This window comes from Babylonia areolata, chromosome 6 (genome assembly GCF_041734735.1).
Source record: "Babylonia areolata isolate BAREFJ2019XMU chromosome 6, ASM4173473v1, whole genome shotgun sequence".
Classification (NCBI taxonomy): domain Eukaryota; kingdom Metazoa; phylum Mollusca; class Gastropoda; order Neogastropoda; family Buccinidae; genus Babylonia; species Babylonia areolata.
In genome coordinates, this window is record NC_134881.1 from 4,036,486 (window position 1) to 4,041,485 (window position 5,000).

The following is a 5,000-nucleotide window of genomic DNA, read 5'->3' on the forward strand; positions in this document are numbered from 1 at the left end:
ACTAATGAAAAAAAAAGTACAATGTTCAAATACTAACACAAGAAGGTTTTGTTTCTGTAACCGTGTAATTAATGTATGGAATCAACTGCCACTGCATTTAAAATAAGCACCATCAACTCATTCATTCAAGAATCAACTGGACAATTCTACAAAATTCCTTACTATTTTTAGAGAGTTTGGTGAACATATAAAATGTAAATGAAGCGTCGAACCTTGACCAAAGTCTGTAAACAGAATGTGTCATGAGATCAAAGAAGGGGCTATTCATATGGTTCAAACCTTGCTTTTGTCCCTAACCTCCTAATACTACTACTACAAATTACAAATCCAAGCACGATAATGACAAGTCTCGTGCATATCTAGCAAAGATAATAATCATAAAAAAATAATAAAATTAAAAAAAGGAACCGCCAACAGGTAGGCTCTTTACGTACCGACCACCTGAGCCGCTGATTCTTCCACACTATTCCTTAACTCGTGTGAACGCACTGCACAAGCACTGTATTTTACGAACAGTCGAACATCTGCGTTTTCAGTTCGCAGCCTTCGACCACAACTTCATAACGTTCTTCGCCCTTCCCACTTCCAGTGAGTAACACCAAAACCCACGCATCCGCCGCAGCGCTACCAGAACGAGAACACGGCATTCTTCTGGCAACAACAACCACCAACTCCCCTCCAGCCCACCACTTCTGTCACTGACACAAGCATTTGCAGCTATGCAACAAAAAAGATGGGGCCATCCAGTAAATTCGTCTTCATGCAGCTGATCACATAATTTACAATTTAAAAGATACGCGCAATTAGTTCTGTTCAAAAGCAGTTAATTAGACTTGTGTCAATCGGACGACAAAAATAACACCAACGTACCTCCCTCCTCCTTTTCCTGTGCCAAAAATGGGAAGGTTTATCGTCTGTTCTTTGGGCGTCTGCTTGTAAAGGGACGATACACTTGCTAAAAGTCGGGAACTCCAGTCTGGGTTATTTCCCATTTCTCCTTCGGTGTGTCGCATGTGATCCTGCAATGCTTCTTCTTCTTTCTTTAAACAGCAGCAGCGCTTCAGGAAAGAACCGTCGTCCTACGCCTCGGAGATTGGATGTCTGCACCTTCTAAACTATCCATGGGACTGCCACAAGGGTCTCCGCTCTCTCCTGTCCTCTACAATGTCTACACGAAGGGCCTTGCAGACTTAAACAACAATGGAATAGCTCGGGTGCTTACTCTTGCGGATGATGGCCTGGTCTTCAAGACTTCAAAAGATGCTCAGGAAAGAACTAAAGTCGTCCAGAAACAACTAAACAATATTGCTCAATGGTGCAAAGACACAGGATCCTCCATCAATCCAGCGAAAGCCCAAACGTTGCTGTGCACCCTCAACAACAGAACCGCGAACAAATCACCTGTGTCATTCGACGGGATTCAGATCGAGAAAACTGAATACCTACGCTACCTAGGAATACACTTCGACACGGGATGCTGACCTTCAGAAAACATACGGAAAATACTGTTCTCAAATGCAAAAGGGGCCTTTCAGTCTTAAAAGCAATGGCAACCAAAGGTATTGAGCAACGCCACCTCTTCCTCAGTGCTATACCAATCACTCGTCCTCAGTGTGATCGACTGCAGACTTGGGCTAACAACACCATCTCAAAGCAACCTCCTAAAATAGAAAGAGTTCAAAATGAAGCTATGAGGCTGATTCTTGGAACAACAAAAGACAAGCCCACAGAAACCATGCGATACCTGCTTGACCTTCCTTCAGTGCAGGCCAGAAACATGTTAGAACAGGTTAAGACCTACTTCAAAGCATTAGAAAACCCTCAAAACCCACTGCATGACGCAGTCAAAGAACCAAAAGGCAGCCGTCTAGGACGAGGAAGATCATGGATGGGGCAAGCAGAAGACACAATCCAGCTAGTATGCTGACTACAAGACCTGAAAGAAACAAAACAATGGGAGAAAAACCCCGAAAACCTCAACCATCTATTCAACACAGCCATTTCACCCACTCTCGGAAGACATTGTCGGGAATGGCCAGAGGGCAAAACTGATGCGGAAGTGAAGCTACTCATAGAAGAAAACAGTAAAGAAGAGGACATCATCATATACACAGATGGCTCAGTCACCAAAGACCAATCCGGTTGGGGATTCACTGCGAAACAAAATGGAAAAACAATTTGGGAAGAGAATGCTGCCTACAAAGTCACAACCTCCAGCCTAACGATGGAAGTTGAAGCTGCGACACATGCCCTTCAGTGGCTATCGTCCATCCATACGCCCGGAAACCAACATGCCATGATTCTAACAGACTCAATGAACCTCATACAGAAAATTGAAAACGGAATGGGAAGCCCAGAGTGGCATAAGGCAATGCGCAACTTTCAGATTAAAAAACTCACATGGTCATACTGCCCGGGACATGCAGGTGTTAAGGGAAATGAGCGAGCTGACAGACTTGCTGGTAACGCAACACCAACGAGCGGCCTACATCTAGGAAAATCGGAAATCCTCAGAAAAGTCAAAGAATATCAAAAAGAACAGGTACAAGGCCATCACACCATCGATCGCCTCAAAGAAATAAAAGCAGACAAAGGGAGCGGCCGTAAGTCTAACATGAAAGGTAGAGCACGATGGTTTGCAAATCAAACAAATATCGGCATCATTTCCAAACCAACATTGCGCAAATTTCTTCAAAACGGAACAGAGTCTCTGTGGGCTTTTCCAAATACAATAGACTGAGCAACACACTAGACGCCACTTTCTTGGCATCAGAGATCTTTTCCCATCCCTCTTGCGGCCAATCAGTGGCAGCCTCTGTGCGTGTGTGTATGTGTGTATGTGTGGGTCTGTGTGTTTCAGTGCGTTTGTGTATGCGCAAGGATGTAAGTGTACACAAGTGTCAGGAGAGTTCTGTGCACGTGCGTATGTTTGTGTGTGTGTGTGTGTGTGTGTGTGTGTGTGTGTGTGTGTGTGAGGGGGAGGTGCGGGTGCCGGGGTCAGGGGGGTAGAGGATGAGGTATGTGAGTGTATGCATGCCTACACTGTTGGAGCAACGGGATATTGGAACGTGCGGGTGTGTGTGTATATATATATATATATATATATATATATATATATATATATATATATATATATATATATCTTTGTATATGTATGTGTGGGGTTGGGGGTGGGGGATATGGGCGTATGTGTGTGTGCTTGTACAAGTAAGTGTTCATCTGTGTGTGTGTGTGTGTGTGTGTGTGTGTGTGTGTGTGTGTGTGTGTGTGTGTGTGTGTGTGTGTGTGTGTGTGTGTGTGTTTGTCGTGGAAGCTGCGATACGTAGCCTAGAAATGAGTGTGTGGAGGAGGGGGGGTAGAGGAGGTGCAGGGTAATGTCAGTGTGTGTGTGTGTGTGTGTGTGTGTGGGTGTATGTGTGAATGTGTCTCCATATTTACATTTATTTGCTTAGTTATCATCATTGTTAGCTTATTTATTTATTTATTATTATTATCTGTTATGCAAGTGTCGTGTGTATGTGTGAAGTGTCTTCATGTTTTACATTTATTTGCTTATTTATCATCATTGTTGTCCTATTTATTTACTTATTTATTTATTTATCATTATTATTATTATTATTACCTTTTTTCATATTATAATTATTATTTATTTATTTATCTATTTATGTATTTATTTACTTATTTATGTACTCTTATCTGTTATTTATCAACCTTTTTTTTCTCTCAAGGCCTGACTAAGCGCGTTGGGCTACGCCGCTGGTCAGGCATCTGCTTGGCAGATGTGGTGTAGCGTATATGGATTTGTCCGAACGCAGTGACGCCTCCTTGAGCTACTGAAACTGAAACTCTTTAAACATCCACCGTCATCATTTTGATGGTTCTGATGTGTAAAGAACTGGGGGGTTTCCACTAGCTAGGTTGTTGTTTTGTAGAGCTGGCAGCTGGGGACTTGTGGGATGGGGTGGGGTGATGGTGGTAGGGGAGGGGGTGTGGGGGTGGGGGTGCTGGTCAGTCAGATTCGGGACTTGAAGCACTCCACCGAGGTTGAGGAGATAACCTCTGGAGGCAGGCTGTTCCAGTCCCTGACAGTCCTCGGGAAGAAGGCTGAAAACTTCCTGAAGTTCGTGTTACAGGGCGGGAGGAGATACGTCTCCCAGTGTGCCTGTCTTGTGGGCCGTGCTGGGGTGTTTGGTGTGGGCCTGAATGGGGTGTTGATGCTGACCTCTTCACGATGGTATTTGAGGAAGGTGGTCAACCTTGCTGCTCTTCTTCTGTCTGCTAGGGTGGACCACTGTAGACGTGACAGCATGGAGTCAACACTAGAGGTGTGACGATGGCCGTTCACAACCCATTGAGCTGCACGGCGTTGGACTTTTTCTCTACTGTCGATGTTTTTGGCGTTAGTAGTAGTAGTATCATTATCGTTATCATTATTAATATTATCATTGTCATTGTTGTTGTTGTCACCATCAAGCAGCAATGGCAAAAGAAAATCTAATCACTGAAAACAGCGAATATAAAAAGTTACGCTTGTCCAGCGTTTCGAGGCAAGGAGGCTGTGTTGCGGTATGCATTAACGCCCCTGCATGTATTGTTGGCCCTCGACAATGCTGGCAGGTGGGTGCTAAAATAACATGCAAATTATTGTGTATCTTATTTTGTTACACCATGTCATTATTTATGCTATGCTAACCCCCCAGTTCCCCGTTCAGGCTCAACTAGTCAGATACAGAGCCGTATTGTAAATCTAAGTTGTGATCTGTGCATTTGTCTATTCCTATTGCATTGTACCAGACTGATGATTACATTTGGCCTTTTATTTCATTTTATTTTCCCCCCATTTGTATTATCCCCCCTTTTGTTTCTTCTTTTTAAATTATCATCGTTCTTCCTCTGTGGCCGTCATCCTGTTATTGTCATGTTTCCTTGTTTCTCCATGACTCAAAAGAGTTAATGGGAATAAACAAACTCAGCCACTGGTGAGGAGTGAGTGAGGAGTT

At 43.7% G+C, this 5,000-nt stretch overlaps 1 protein-coding gene across 3 annotated transcripts in view; it reads right to left on the bottom strand.

Annotated features, from left to right (window-relative positions):
- LOC143282663 (uncharacterized) overlaps positions 1-940 on the bottom strand; it is a 22,250-nt gene extending 21,310 nt beyond the window's left edge. The window contains exon 1 of one of the 3 annotated variants that reach the window (XM_076588328.1): positions 871-940. The gene's annotated coding sequence lies outside the window, so the exon portion shown is untranslated. Of the gene's footprint in view, positions 1-434; positions 787-870 lie in introns of those variants that run through there. The other 2 variants (XM_076588327.1, XM_076588329.1) reach the window with 2 other exon arrangements.
- Positions 941-5,000: the final 4,060 nt, after the last annotated feature.